General features: G+C 44.0%; 1 protein-coding gene across 4 annotated transcripts in view; it reads left to right on the top strand.

Moving 5' to 3' along the window:
* Positions 1–16,801, top strand: part of LOC126867308 (Krueppel-like factor 6) — a 275,511-nt gene that overhangs the window by 83,190 nt on the left and 175,520 nt on the right. The window contains exons 1-2 of one of the 4 annotated variants that reach the window (XM_050621679.1): positions 4,750–4,902; positions 10,827–10,963. The exons of the other annotated variants lie outside the window; for them this stretch is intronic. The gene's annotated coding sequence lies outside the window, so the exon portion shown is untranslated. Of the gene's footprint in view, positions 1–4,749; positions 4,903–10,826; positions 10,964–16,801 lie in introns of those variants that run through there. 4 annotated transcript variants of the gene reach the window in all.

The raw sequence follows: 16,801 nt of genomic DNA, 5'->3' as shown, positions 1-16,801 counted from the left end.
CCGCGTATCTTTTCATCTGAGAACGCGGATCTCGACAAGAACCTTGATTGCGAAGGTCTATTCCTAAGCATGACGGTATCACCGGTCCTCGTAAAGCATATAACTACGATTTTCATCTTTACTTCGCTTCCCTACAATTTCCATCCATAATCGGATGAATACCTAACGAGTCTATTACCGACATGTGGCTCCGTAACCGTGCTCGAGCTTGGGAAATCTCACTGATGCAAGGCATCTTACCAATTTTTCCTGCTCGAGGTAACCCATCAACCAAACGCGAAGCTTAATCCAAGATAACTCACGCTCTGCACGTTCGAAGCTTTGAAAACTCTAGAACGACTAACGCCACTCCAGGACTGATAAATCTTCCGCTAGATACCCATTCTCGACGGGAACAAAAGGATTCTCCAGGACTCGCGACTAAATCGTTTCCTTTCCACGACGATTGCTCTATCAACCGACCTACTTAGAGGCATCGGCGGATTCCGACTCCCCGTTCGTAATATTCAAAGAACGCCACCCTTCTCCGCCGCTAATCCGAAGATTCCGAAACGATCGAGCGCGCAGAATGTTCGATCGGAGCATTCGGAGAAACTGCTATTCGTCGAAGATTTCTCCACGGCGGCCGGCACGCGAGCAAGGTCGAAAAGAGGCCAGACTGGTGAATGGATGGACTGTGGAAGTATTTCCTAATGACTGGCCGGGGGTTGGTGCGGCGGTCGGTCTCTCTCGACTGATGGTAGAAGGGGCCGTCAGAAACGGCGGTCGATATGCCGACGTACTAATGACCCGTACGGAGTCGGGCCAACAGACTGCTGGCTAGACGCGATGGCACCACTAGCGGCGGTTTTCGCTCAATTATAAATTGAATTACTTGCCGGCTCTGTGAAAATAGCCACGGTTATGTGCCATAAAAGGGGAAACCGACTGGGCGAACTGGATGATGGCACGGGAGAAACGGGGCTCATTCCGAACCAAAAGCATTCTCCCTCTCTCTTTCTCTCTCACTCTCACTCTCTTTATCTCGGTCCCTGTCGTCCCCTTCTCTGTATCGTCTTTCCTCCTTTTCTTTCTGTATTATTCGACTAACGACCGTGAAAATGTATCTGATCACTTGACCGCGTCGACTTCCGGAATTTTCCAAGGATCACGTTGACGTCGAAACGAGAACACGGAAAGAGGACGACGAATGGAACGCCGGGCTTGAAGGAACTCTGATTGGCCAGCAATGATTAAGGGTCATCGTCTGTCCGCGCTGTCATTAAGGTAATTGGAGGCTAATCGCCGCAGGAATTAACAGCGACAACAGTGCGTGTCGTGTGATGTCGCATTTTCGCTGAAACTTTGTGGTGAACGTGTATTGCACGTTTCACAGTGTATGTCGCGTTCTTTCATGGAGGATCACGTCGGAGACACGTCAACGTTCGTTTAACCACGTTTCACGCAAGCCTCCGGAGACACGAACTTTTCCACCGACAATCGTTATTTTTATCACCGAAACTGTACCGCGAACCGACGACACGCGACGTTAAATAATAGCAGTTAGCCGACTAACGCGGTCACAGCGAACAAAGTTGTCACTGGAAACAGTATCCCGCATCGAGAAGCGACTATGCTTGCTTTATTAACTTAGCAGACCTCGTTACGTGGCGACGCTATTAGCCAGGCTAATCCGCAGGGTGTGATTTATTTGCCGGAAGTCTAACCTCTTGCTCTCTATTGCTTCCTTCGTCTTTATCTACCTCGTGCACTGTCATAGTGCGTGCATATAACGAACAATGAATCGACGATCGATCGTAGACGATCTTCGTTAGCTACTTTAACGACTGGTACTTATCGAGTCACGTCGAACACTCGGTCGATATTTCTCTTGGCTATTTACCAACCACTACAGACCATTCCAACGATTAGCTCGAGGCAAATTCCATTCGCATACACGACTGACAAAGAAAGTATACAACGCAAAGACTTGGTCGATCGTAGTCGACCAAGCTTACGCAGTCGACGTAACACGATTGAAAATTCGGTCCCTCGTCGAGCGTGTCGATTTGCATTCGACCAATCAATCTCTGTAAAGAAAAACACTGCAGGACAAACGCGCTAACACGGCCTGTGTTTACGAGTTCGTTGGACTGGCGTAGAAAGCACGCGCCGCACGGAAAGTTCGACGATCTGGGATATCAAAAAGCAACGCCGGTCCCGATACAAATAACCAGGGTGCAGGATCGTTCATTACGCGACCATGCAAATAGCCCGGAATTCCGTGACGAGTTTCCGCGCTCACGAGAGTTCCCTACGCTTCTCCTTCCACTAACTTTTCTTAATTTGTATCGTCAAATATTTTCACGAGAAATTCCGGGGTGCATCTGCTGGAGGAGCGTAGCGAAAGATGCGAGAACTTGGGAAACCTCGCGGCGTTTCCGGCACCGTTCGAACGAAATAAAGTGTTTTGAGTATGCACCAGGACGCGGAGAGCAATTTCCCCGAGTTGTCTTCCTCTTTTCCCTCTAACCGTTCCAACGTGAATCTCGAGGCAGTAATTCCTGCGCGAATCGTACTCTGATCGCCGCTTTAATCCCAGCAGCGTGAGCTTCGATCCGTTCCAACGACGTATGAAGTGGTATTTGGCTCGGCCGTACCGAGAGAGAGCATCATCATCCCCCTTTTCTCGATCCGCCAGCCCCTCCGTCGATACCGTACGTACGGCCCCTCGTCTCCACGTAATCCACGGAAATGGGCACGGTGTCGATGGGATTCGTATTTGCGTTACGCCGACGGAAACGCGGAAAGTAACGCCATTTCGTAATTTCCGGTAAGCGAGAAAAGCCAGCCGTCTGCGAGTCGGTGGTGCGCTGCTACCGATCGGATACGACCACGCTCGATGCCCGGCACTCCGGTGTACGGGGTGTCAAAATTCTCTACACCTTGGGACCTCTGACATTTCGGTACCAGCTTCTCATAAAATGTCGCGGAGAACTGAATTTGCGATTTTCGGTGGAACTGTTCGTGATAGGTAAAACTTGAATTTTTATAAAATTTGTAACTTCTGAATACGACGTGTCCGCATCTCTTTCAGAGAACAAATTACTCAGTTTCTTGAATATTAGCGTTTGTGCGTTTTTACTGTCAATGGCTGTGTTTGTGGAAGTTCATTGAGAAGATATTATGTATACGTGTTATTTTTATTTCGAACATCTTATCCATACATTTGTCAGCGATTGAAATCTTGAAGACAGGCGATCACTCTAAAACTCCCACAGCCCAGACCTTTCCTAACGCCTGCAGTCGACAAATCCTTTCTCAACATCTTCGTATCTACGCGCTCCCCATCTTCTTCCCTCAAACAGGAGATACAAGACCGATAAGATTCACGCAAAATTCGCCGAGCACTCGGTATATACGCGAGCACGCAGGCTAATCCATGTGTTTGATCCATCTGGCTACCTACCAACCTACCGACCTAGCTTCCTCCTCACAGTCGGTGCTGGATATTCCGGAAATGACGTCACGCTCATTGTAACATCCCGTATAACGTGAGCACAGCCGTAGCGAGACGCTCTCTTTCGTGTCCCACGGATCGAGACCGTGTTTGCAACCACGTCGAGTGAAAGAGAGAGAAAGAGAGAGAGAGAAGGAGGGACGAGCTGTTGCGTGCTCCGTGCGTGGGTGTGCGAACACGTCAAGTCGGTACGCGGCGTACCGTGTAAATACCTAGCTGGCAGCGGCCGAGTCTGAGTCTGAGTCTGTCTGCGTGCATGGATGCACCGAGAAAAGTGGTTGCAACGGCGTATATGCATGTATACGATCAAGACGATTTCCATCGCACCGTTTCAACGATCCGCCTGCGCTTCCTGGCGGACACCAACGCGAAGCTACGTAATCTAATCGTAACGGTGGAGTGTCTTTAATTTCGACCTCGTGCCGTGCATCCTGTGTCCCCTTTCACGCGGAATCGATATGTTTGCTCTTTCAACGAGAAGCTTCGATACGATAGAAGCGAATAAAGTTCTCAGTTGACGTTTTCTACATCGATATTCGTACGCGTGTGAAATGTTCGTTTTAAGGTACCTACCTACATAACAGCGATAGACCTGAGTACCGTAATATTGATGTTAGAGAGGAATTCCAAAGATAGCTTGTGTTCGATCACTAAAAAAAATACACATTTCCGATTAAGGAGTAGGAAGACAAGCACTGAAACACGCTTGTGTATACGCTTTAAAAGCGGTTCAGTAGGATTATTTGTGCCCATCTGCTGCGCAGACCGTTTCGAGCATCTCTTCGACAAAGCAATGGCTTTTCATTAAGGCCGCCCGCATTTCCGACGATTCGCGAACTCATCGAAAAATCCGTGCGACACCGAACGCTCGTAGATTTTACTGTCGATTCGTAAAAACAACGTGTAACACGCCTAGCGTCGTTTATTACAGTGACGAAAAAGAGTGCGACGAAACGTCGAACAGGGTGTCGTTATCGGTTTGAACGGGCCACAGTCGGCTCGAAAACAAAGCCGTAACGAGGGAGTGAATTTAGCGAGCGAAAGTCGAGTCGCAACGCGGCCTCGACTGTTCGCATCCCGCAATTAGAGACACGTGGGCGTGAGGACGCATCACGTTCACGCATCGCGCGGCTTGCACGCTTAAGCTGTATCGAGGTTGCTCGCACGTTTCACGGGGGTTACGTAAACGATCGTAAAGGCTGTCGACGATGATCGCTTTCAACGTTCGCCACGTTTGCAAACCTGACATCGAACAGATGTTCTCGATTCGTGAACGCTGTGTGTCGTGATCGAGCTAAGGAGATACTGGGAAGGGAAGTTTGCTCGCTTGTCAGAGGCGACGTAACACGTATCCTCGCTTGATACGCTAATTATAATTAACAAAGGAATAGCCACGAATAGTTGTGAGTAATCGTGACCCCGTAACTAAGTCAGAATCTTTCGTTAATTCAACTCTTTGTACAGTACTTTCCTCTCTGACTTCGGTCTATGATTGTTAGTAAGCGTTTATTAATAAGCGTTTCGATAACCAGGTTCATTGTTGTTCTTAGATAATTTCGTCTATCATACGAATGATTGAATTGTACCATCTGTGTTTATGCTAAGACCCACATATACGTTATACGTATTTAGATCAACCAGAAATGTACTTTAACAAAGTTTCAAATTGACGATTCATTTTTCATTCTGTCATTCTCTCTTTATCATTCTCCTTACATCAACAAATTACAGCTGAAGGACATTCGCCGATTCAAATATTTCAAAGCTTCAATGTCACGACTGTAACCTTGAAGCAAGAACAACAAGAAGATGTCGTTGCTGCGAAGTACGTCACAGCACGTCGGGAAGTCGCGCACAAGTTAGTGAAATATACGTGAGATTTTGTTGGCGGAGCGCGTGATTCATCGCGCAAGCACGCGTCGGCATTAGCATTCATCACAGTCGGAAACAAAAATATAGATTATTGGCTATCGGTGGCTCGCGAGGACTTTGTAACCACGGTCATAAATATTTCCCGGTTGCCACGCCATTGATTGGCCATGCTCGCGCCGCGCATCCGTTGACCGATAACTCACATTATGTCACGTCGTAGCCAGTAATCGACGAACAAACAGCGATCGTTACCTTTCGACAGCGTCGCGGCTGTTATGAATGGTGCGTTCTCGTCGAAAGGAGCCGCCATCATTCGCGATCACGATCTCGAGAAAATTCCTGTGTGGATGAGGAGCGTGAAGGCACGATGGTCGTCGTTTCTTTTACAGAGTGATTCTAAAGTAAGAAACCATTGTGAAATATCTGAACATAGGTTAAGATCGTAACTAAGGATCAGAGAAAGACACAAGAAATCCATTTTTGTTAGTTTCCCAATTTTCATTCCGTTATTTTGATATAAAATAATAAAAGGAGAAAATAGCCTGGTAGATTCGAAGATATAAGCCTGCAAACATGCGTTGCAATTTTCAATAAGAATTGAAAAATATGACGTTGGTTTTTATATATTGTTATTATATGTAATAATACAATAGCTAATGACAGAAAGAAAACACATAAGGAAGTTTGAAAACTTGTTACCCGACTTTAGGAACGACCAGTACGCTGTGCGATCTAGTCGCAGCAGCTCCCGGTCGCCGTGCTGAGATATTCCGTCGACGTACGGGTGATTGATTAATAAATATTAAACGGTGGTATTGAGGTAGCTCATATTCTGGCTCGTCCATCAGCCGGTTTATGGCTCAGAAGCCGTTAGAGCGACGATCAAGTTTCGAGTCGTAAAAGTCGCTGACGTGATGTCTAAAGCTTTCCTAATCGGAGAACGGATTCTCACGTGACTCTCCTATAGTCAATTGAGTCTCTCAGACTATCGATCCATTTTGCTTCCTAATAAATTTCATAAAAAGAGCTGTATACATCGACGTGAAATCATAAAACGCATATATAGCATGAAACAAAGAAATTGTAAGATCTCCAAGCCTGAAACGCTTCAGTTCATGTCTATGAAATGCCGAATAATAAATATACCTCTTTCCTCTCCTAATTGCAACCCTAACTATCAGATCCATACTTATTCTATAGAAAAATTTTTACCTTTTCCTCTCCACAAAATTAACAAATCGATTCGAAGAACGTAGCATAATTAGAATCCATCTGTAACTACACTCTGACTACTCACACTAGAACAGAACTGTAGATGTATATCCGACCTAATGTTCATCTCCAAAATTATAAATGATTACATCGACTATCCTGACATTCCCTTATGAAGTCTTATACTCCATTCTACTCTTTTCTCGTGTACATATCCTGCTTTGTGTTTGCATTTCACTATAGCAAAGAGTGTGGCATCTATAATAAATATTATTATCACTATTAGAATTTCTTCAACGACGAAGCAACGATGCGCATTCAGCGAGAACACACGAGTTAGCCATTTACAAGCATCTCGAACTGCAATCTCCGGCATATTCAGTCTCCTCGAATCGGCAGTAGATAGATTTCGAAGCGAATGCCACGAGTATTCGATGCTTTCCTCCTTCGCTAGACGACATAGCGGAGACACTCGAGAAAAAGTCGAAAGAACGCGTATCGATTTCGTTGCGGTAAGGAACTGCGTGTACGACGACGACGATGACGATGACTGCGACGTACACCGCGTACACGTCTGCATGCGACCTGATCGGGCACTCGCGCGTAAGTACGCGAAGCGTGCATATGGAAAAGCGCCGGGAGGTCGGCACAGCTACTTAGGTGCACGCGAGAGCCGGCTTCGCCTGGATTAAGATCGTCAAGTGCCGGAAAGAAAACGGGCTGAGAAACCGCGTCACGGATCTGGGTTACGGAATACGCGGCGCCGGTGATCACGAGCAAAAAATTGCGCGACGCGTTGCGGAACCATCCAATTCTGCCGGTAATTGGACCTCTTTTTTTGCTCCCTTTCTTCTTTCTTAATTCGATCCTAAAGAAATCCTTCGCGCATCGTTGGAATTAAATCGACGCTCGCGAGGTTGTCGAGGGTGAAACAATTTTTAGCGGTCGAATTGGGACGTTGGTAGATTGATTAGGATTACGTTTTGCTCGATTCTTGGCTCTTTTAAATGTCGAGAGTGTCAATTGCTGTTCTTATATTTAGTAGAAATTGGAAAATCGTAGAAAAATTGTGATTCTACCCTTGTAACATAAATCTAATTTTATGTAGTAAACTCGTAGCTAATAGCACGTATATGTAATTATTAAAATTAAACAGTTAGTATTTAATTTAATAATTAAATAAAATTATAAAAGAAAGTTAGAAGTTAAAATAAGAAAAATCGCTAGATTTCAAACAACTTCAAACGTTGAGACATAAGTTCCGACGTAACAAGATCGCATGTTTGATCGAGAGAGGCGAAAATATAGAGCGTCAGGTTGCACGAGATCTCCGATGTTCTTGTCTTCTTTCTTTGCAATTTCCTCGGGTCATTGGTATTCTTGGACAAGCCCTGACGGTCGAACGGCGTAAACGATCGACGTTCTTTCCTTGTTGCAGGATCGAGACAAGGGTACAGAACGACGGGTCTGCCGAAAAAATTCACTGTACCGTCGAGTAGGTTCCGAATTCTCTTTTCTCTCTTCGACCCTTCTCACTCGTCCCTTCCTTAAGGGCGGAATTAAATCGAGTTTCTGAGCGAGTTCAGATAGCGGCCGGATGAAATATGTAGAACGTAAAGGGCACTTCCTGTATAAGGAGGCAAGAAACCGCGAAAGCCAGACAGCTAAATGGCGCTCGGAACTTGTGGAAAATTTCAGAATCGAAGAACGATATTTCAGCAACTACTCTGGAACTACGTCGGTAGAACTCCAACTACTATTCCGTCGAGAAAATCCTTTTTTCTCTCGTTTAGCCCAAACGAACGATTTTCCTACGACTATTTCGTCGTCATAAAAGTACGACAGAGACGATCAGTGTGTTCGTCCGCTTGTAAGAATTGATTGCGACTTCACGTTGGCAGTATACGTAATGAATCTGGTGTTTTCATCGGCGCGCATAACCTACGCGAACAGATTCCGTTAGCAAGCGCGCGCTGCATGCGACGATATAAATAACGACGGCGTGCGTTTACGAGACGAGTAAATCACTTTGTAGGCCAATTATAGGATTAATATTTATAGCGTCGACGCAACCGGCCCGTCATTGGCCGGAGGTACGCGTAACTGATGAAAAAACATCATGCATCGTGCCTTGCATACGTTCTTCGGATTCGCGCGATACTCCGTAACAAGGTGTTCTTTCATTAGAATTTGCTGATTAAATTCAGTATTGATGATCAACATTAAGTTGATTAATTTGTTCGTGCGTTCTTGCGAATATGTATTTATAAGAGTGAGAAAGATCGGAAAAGTACGGATGACTTTACAGAGTACAATAGAAGACGTAAATTCAGTTCGAAATATCTAGGTCATGTTAAACTCAAAGAAATTCTTTTTCCATTTTAAACTTAAATCCTTTAAACCACTGCTTGCCCGATGCCTAGCAAAATAGCGGGCTTCGCCGTACAGGGGAATCGCGTTTCAGCCGAATTACCATCGTAATCAAAGCGAACGGTAAAAGCTGAGTATCATCAACGAGGTTTTCGTTCCTTCATTTGGGATCAAACGCGATCCTTCGCCTCTCGCGACGTCTCGCAATATGAAAGACGGCAAAAATATATACATGTCACTCACACGTATTCGGCTGAGTGTGTTACATCTGGTCCCTAAATAAATTCCAACCCTGAAAGCGTTTAATGAAGCCCTCGGTCGGTAATAAAACGGAGACGCGAGTCGCGATGCGAACGAAAGACGAAACGACAGAAGAAAAAGGGCTTTGTGCAGTCGCGAATCCTATTATTCCGCGGGGCTTTCCCCAGAAATTACGGCGTTCTCTCGTCTTCCTTTTTCTCGTGACGATGGAACGCGAAGCAGCACGTCGATTCACTCGAAGAACCGTGTGCCTTTCACTGACCTACGCGAGCCTTTACGGCCGACGCGTTCCCAAGAAACGACGTCTGCGTCCATTGCGTAATGTCTTAAATCGTTAGGACGCCGACTAATTGGAGCGTTGGAATTGGAATTGGACTTGAGTACAACATGCCTGCTTTTTGTATCCGAGTATCGAGGAATTTGACACGTTCTTGTATTCCTTCTAGGAATTCCTCAACCATGGAATTGCTCGATAATTGATTTATTCGTCGATCGCCAGGAATACCGGCTTCTTCTTTTCTTACCGTATCTTACCATATTGGTATTTCATATAACGAGTTTGTGTAGTAACGCATTGACTAAAGATATTGAGAAATTTGTTGCAATTGTTTATTAACAGGTACTGCGTTATTATTTTTTGCTAATCGATGGAAACGAACTAGTGGTTCGGGTTATTTAACAAAGCTATCGAGCAAATATTCCACATTCAGGTGGTATTGCGAATCTGTAATTTTACTCTTTCTTCTTTCTTCAATCTTTTTAACAAAATTTCGATAATAAACGAACAACGTGTCTCGAGACTAGTCAAGAAATGTCAAAGCGTTTGCGTTAAAAGGCGCGCGATTATTACCTCCTCGGTCGTCGTTACTGTTTACCATTTTCCTTGTTCCCTTTAACACGATTAATCGTGCTTGTTTCAATGCGATCCGAACAATAAGCCTTTATTAAGCAGACTGGGAGTTAATTAAATCACGTATGCATCGATATTCAGTTTGCTGCAGGGCTGTTCGTTCTATATATAGCGGAAACGATTGGTTTTTACTCTCTGTCGAGTATCAACGTGCGGCATTATGCGTCGTCACGAAAAAATCGTCGAACGCGTAAAGAGTTAACGCGTGCGCGTTACACGAAACATTAATAAACAATAATTAACGAATCGCGCAGTGGAATTCGTGGAAGCGATTTTGTAATTCGCGACGCAATGACATAACAATGTCGATGTTTTCCGCGCGCCGTTTTGAGCGCTCGTAAATTAAAGAGGCAGGAAAGACAGCAAAGCGTCTCGACAAATTGCAAATCATGTTTTCAGGTTGCGCCGCGACTCGTTGCACGGCTTCACGCGCAAGAAAACCTCAATAACACGTTTGAAATTTACAAAAGAAACAAATTTACGTTTTCTGGAACAACGTTGTCAGACCTGTCATAACTTCCTTTGGTTTATCGTTGTGTTTTCCATGCGCTGGATACAGCGTAACAGTATTTATTGTCGTAATTTTTCAACTGTCTAATTTATTTCTTTCCTTTCATCAGACACTGTCAGGAATCTGACACTAATTATTAGATCGCGAATTTTTACTGCATTCGACTAACTTTGTTCTTTTTCTGATTTCAGGTAAGAACGCGCCTCTATATCCATTCGAGATTTCTTTGCACGCGTCGTGGAACCAACAGAAGTCACCTGTCACCTTAAGAAGCCTGTTTTCCACAAAAAAGCCGAACACTAAAGAGGTGGAAGATGAACAAGCCAAGGTAAAATTTCCTCGGTGCAATTTTGCATCCGCACAGCTGCAAGTGAAGTCTTAAATCAATTGCTAGCCGAGCTCGCAGGATGAGACGGGGGTGAGATGGGCCTGCAACGGGCGGGAAATGGGCAGGGGTGGGTGTAAGGTTGTAGCAGCGAACTCCATAATTAGTTGGGAACCCGAAGCCGGCGAAGCTCTCGGATTTAATATCTTAACACCCTCCTTAACGCAGCCCGAAATTTCGTGCCACGTCGCTATTGGCAAGCCATGCCAACTAGGCTCGAGTTCTTCGTGGAAACTTCGTCCACCCTCGACGCACCCTGTCCTCCTCACCGCGTCTGGTCTGTCTGTCTGTCTGTCTGTTTTCAGTCCGTGTCTCCATTCGTGTATCCGCGTTCGTTTCGCGTTGCGGCAGGCGGTTTTCGATTTCGTCGCGGATACCGATGACGAATGAAGAGGGTGAGAGGTCGCCTCAACGAAGTTTCTTGCTTTTCGCGCGAGTCATTTTCGTCGCGACTCTACGCTGGCTGCACGCTAGCGGCGAATTGCTTTTCAGTGAAGCGTCGACCGGTGAAAATGATTAGTCGTGTGAGAGTGGAATTGCAAATGGAGACATGTTTATTATGATTATTGTTGGTTCGGAGAAGAGGAACTTGAAGAAAGTTTGCGTTGGCATGTCGTGATACGGATTGGATATCAGCCAGTGAAATGCAAACGCGTGAATTGGTTCGTTTCTAATAACGTTGAGAAACGAAAGCGAAAAGCGCGAATCGGTAAACTTTGATCTGCTAGGTAAAGGGTTGAGCTTTAAAACGCTTGTTTCCCGTTTCTATAACAAATATAAAAGGGTGCTAATGAGTATTTTTGATCGTTGATAAAATAATATTTTCGCGTTGAACGAGCTCCGTTATACTTCTGTACGTCCTCTCTTTACTTTAATAGTTCCTTTTTTGTTTCGAGTCTGTTGGGTAGCTTGTTAATTTTGAAGGTTTTTTTTCTTCCCTCATAATTGGAATAATTCCGCTATTATCAAGTTTTCGTTCGATTCACTTTTTAGCTTAATTACGGAGAGATTTATTGCTTCAGTGATAATTAGTGGTATGTGTACCTATTCCATCAAATAGAGTTTTGTTCCTATTTGAGTAATTAACGAGTAGAAGTAAGTTTCGAACTGTCGACTCTCGTTGCGAATTTAAAATAACAGCGACCAAGCTACCAAGCTGCGAATATCACAGAACAACTAGAAATATGACCAATAGCCTTAGTTGTAGATACAATAATGAAAACAAGGTAACACGTGCGCGTGGTAGATGCCACCTTGAAATTGCAATTATAAACGCGAAGTATTGCTTAGCGGGTGCAATTGTTGCGGTAGCTGAAACACTAGATTACACAACTTCGTTCTGATAAAACGTTTACCGGTTCACCGGCGCAAGTGATATCCCTTTCTGGAAAATCCCTGTGTGAGCTTTATGCTCAGTGGCGGTGATATTACTGCAGCTAATTGAATATTATAATGCTATCGAATCGCTTCTACCTCTGTAATAAAATCTTTAGCGTTTTCATTTCAGTGAGATAAAAGCATTATGGGTCATATTATTAACTCTGAAAGCTAAGGTCGAGTCATTGATGCTTATGGTCATTCTTTGAAACTAAGGTTTAAAAGTTGTGTTAGCGATAAACAGAGTCATTTTAGGAAGCTGTAGATATCGTGTCGTCAATGATCGCGTTAATAGTAGTAGCGTCATTGGTATTAAATGTTGATCGAAAGTCACATGACGGAGAAGGTTATGAAGGTTTCCCCCTGGAATTTTCAGAATAATCTGACGGATCGAGTACTCGGTCATTACACGACAAATGACCAGACGTATAAAATAAGCCGAATTCAGCTACAGATCAATACGGTAATTTCCGCGTAAAATTATTGTCATGCCGAATATCGTGCTCTTAGGGGACGATGACGTGAGTTATTAGATAACGTCGCCCTTTATCTCAGTAATGGCGCCGTACGGTGTTCGAAGTGTAGTATGAAATATTTTTTTGTCGAAAGTATGACGAAGAAATTGTAAAAGCCTGAAATGTCTGGCGTTATGATATGGTAATTTTCTGTATATTCTCTTTAAATTGGACAATTAGGTTTGGGTGGCCAATTTCGTTGAACAAGACCACGGAGACTAAAAAAGTAGGATCTATTTCCATAAATTTCTAGGTACATATATAAGAAGGATCGTTTCCTCGACACTTGCCAAGAGAAAGGTTGAACTTTTTGGGTCGCAATGGAGTCCGCGAATGAGATTTATTTAGGTAGTACTATTTATTGTTTTACCCAGAGCCGGAGTTCCCCAAAAATAGACCGACGGAGAGATCCTTCGTAGGATAAGGTCACAAAACCAAACATTTTTCTCGGAGGTTAGGGGGCGTCAAGTAGATGAAACATCTGCAAAAGCAGATGGAGGCCACGTTTTCGTTGGCTCGAAAGATAGAAGATCGAAAAAGAGAAGGAACTTGGTAGCAGATGGCACGTGCTCCCTTCTGTTATCTTATTTTCCCATGCAATTCCAAATCTTCCTTAAATTGCTAAAATCGACCAGACTCCTAACTTATCTGATGTTTAGCCACCCGATGCTAGGTGCTTTCAGAGATGTCTATCGGTCGATACTTTATTTCGCGGCTGCCATTTCCATTCTACGTTCCTCGTTTTTAGAATCAACCATTCTCCACCGAAACTTCTACCAGAGTCATTTCTAAAATTACAAAGGAGTTTATATATGCAGTCGATCGAATTCGCAAGGGATGGCATGACGAATTTTATTTAAAAATATCGTCGGACACGAGCCACATGCCGCGGCATACCATACCCTTCTAATCACCGAGCAACGAGGTCGAATCCGAGGTCGATATCGCACGGAATTATTTGATGATCGCCGGGATAGATTGGCGAAATTTTTCAATTACGCTCTCTTTTAATTGGCACGGCAAGAATTCGATCTCGTCGAGTTGATACAAGAGAACTGGCGCGCGAGCTCCATGGCACGTAGGAATATCGAATATCACGAAATTTTCGAAGAAAAAAAAAGAAACTTTGCTTCCCCTGTAGCTACACGAATTTCACCCGGTAACGTACTACGCCTCGCACAATCGATTATTCCCGTAGACTTCGACATTTACTTTTTCGCCGTGCAATCACTTCATCTTTACCCTGTTTCTACCTACGTACATGCGAAAATCTTTCAACATTCCGCTTCGACGTTCCTCGATAAATTTGTATATTTCCCATACACGAACAGTCAGAAACATTCTCGTTCTTTTAGTTCAAAATTTTCTCAGTCCTCTCTAGGTATGAAACTTGCACGAACGTAAAGCAATGCTCGAGTACGTTCTGTTCGATTTTTAACCTGCGGCATACTCACCCCTGGATAGAAAACTGTTGTCAGGGAGGATGGATCTCGCTCGACCCTTGGTAGACCGCGAAGAGCCACTCTTCCCATCGCGATTGATACTCGGATGGTCCGATGGTCGGCCGACAGTTGTATTTATAGGATTTAATCGATGACACGGTTATCCAGTGGCATCGGCGCGTGACCTGCATATTCCTGTTACAATCCGATTCGACGTTACGATGTTGCCACTTACCGTGGATGACGTGTATTGCAGTCGTCATCCTCGATTACAAAGATAGCCCCTCTGCAAGTAATCCGAGGGAGGATGATGTGGAGACGGAGAAGCACGAGAGGACAGACGCTTGTTAATTCACTCTTGAACGGCTGGGTCTATTTCCGCGATTCGACGAATCAATTATATAAACAAGCTCGTGTGAAAGATCCCGGGAGAAAGCAGATCAACCGTGTCCAGAACAAGAGAAACAAACAACTTTGAGTTTTAATTGAAACTTAAAGGCATCAGGTGCGTGACTGCTTATTTTTAATTGCGGTTATATCTCGTCGCTAGTCAAAGTCATACGTCGAAGTAAATTACGAGTAAACATGCCTGGTATGAAATTGTCATAGGAATAATGCATCAAAGAATAATCTAGTTTTCTTAAAGGTATCTATGTTCCCTTTTTAACAAATTCATTCACTCTCGAAGCCTTAACTATCGATCTGTGTCAATCACAGTTTGCAAATTATTATCACGTTTCGCGAAACAGCTTACATTCCTCTTCACGCTTTAGACACATACAAGGCCAAACACGTACGATTTGCATTAGAAGGCGATCGAACGCAACGGTGTAAAAGATTTCCAAAGAACCGGTGCAAAAACAAAGCGTCCATAGAATCATTATCCATGATCATCGTCTATTATTACCCTTATTATCATGATAATGAGCAAAATAGCCTCTTAAACGGTTCGCGTATTTTAATTACCATAAATCTTGTTACGCTCTCCGTAGTCGCGAGTGCCGCAGCACCTAACACGTACGCGTGTCTCGCTGTTTAGAGTGGCGCTTACTTATTATGCTACGTTCCGCTATAAACATCGTAATCAACGTTAAACCCGACAAAGCGCCGCGATGCAGCACCCCCGTGGCTCGAGTTTCACAGTGGAAAAATTCCTCCGCACGGCGGAAACGATACGTTAACTAAACACTGTAAAATAGTAAAAATAGTCGAAAGATCAAGCCAACTGCTGTCGACAGCCGACTTGCTCGTATTTACCGAACGTTGCACAATGTTGCACAAGTTTGTGTAAAACTTTCACTCTGTCGAATGAAAACTTTATTAATTTACTAATATTAATTAAATAACGATTAATAATAATAGCTTCTTTCAATAAGTGTTCAATTGTCCACAAACGCTCTCGAAACTCATATTTATTTCCAGATACATGACGTGCATAATCCATCCATTTTTCAGAGGAATTATTCCAGTTTGCTGAATTTTGCCTAAATTTATCCTGCAGCTTTTTCTCTCTCGCGAGAAATTCAAAACATTTCTATGATAGCAACGTATTTTAAGCTGGTCGACTAGTCTGTGTCGTTAGTACTGTACGTTATAGGCATACTACACCGATATTACCCGACGACGGAGACAAGACAGCCGAGATATTGTTGCCTATCGATTTTCCGTCTGGCGTCGTTTGACTCAACGTCTTCCTCCGCTTAATTGTGTATAATGCTCGCAACGCGGATGAAACGGGAAAGTAACAGCAGGGGTGGAAGTCGAAAGGGACAAAGATAGCGTGACTGTTCAGAGAAGAATCGAACAGCGAATGTTCTACGGTCGCCTCAATCGGTGAATTATTATCGGGGAGAATGCTGCATACTGTTGACAAAACTAGGACACGGTGGTTTTTAATCCCGAGTTCTTAATCCTAAGATTACAGGTCGGAAAAGAAGATAAGTATTGAATCCTTGTAAGACACGTGGTTTCGACGTGTTTCTCCGATAAGGTTAGGGGTTGATCCAAAAGAGCAGGACAAGAGACAAAAGAATTCGAACCTTGATCTTTTATTCGCGGTGACTTCTATCGATTAACCTTTTCCAATGGATTTAAAAGAGAAATGTGTTTATAGCACGTAAGTCAGCCTGCACCAAATTTATTTACAGCAGCCGCCGATGAATTTACCACGGCACGATCGATTAATCACATCGATAAATTCTTTTTCTTTTGTCGTCGTTGTTTTTATTATAAAAAGAAGAAAGTTGATTAGAAGATTGTCATTTTTGTCTGCTTCTGTTCGTTAGAAAAAAAATGTGGTAGAGTCAGGTTGCTTGTGTCGTGTCACGCAAAGGTTCAGACGTGCAGAACTCTTCCAAAGAAGGTTCTGGAAAAAGCTCAAAGGTTTGTTTGCAGCGGTGGCTGCGATACGAAAGTTGCAAGAGCGCCATTGGCGAGAACGTGACCCC

Source organism: Bombus huntii, chromosome 1, assembly GCF_024542735.1.
Source record: "Bombus huntii isolate Logan2020A chromosome 1, iyBomHunt1.1, whole genome shotgun sequence".
In the NCBI taxonomy this organism is placed as follows: Eukaryota; Metazoa; Arthropoda; class Insecta; order Hymenoptera; family Apidae; genus Bombus; species Bombus huntii.
The sequence above is the reverse complement of the archived record's forward strand: the minus strand, read 5'-3'. Positions and strand labels throughout refer to the sequence as shown.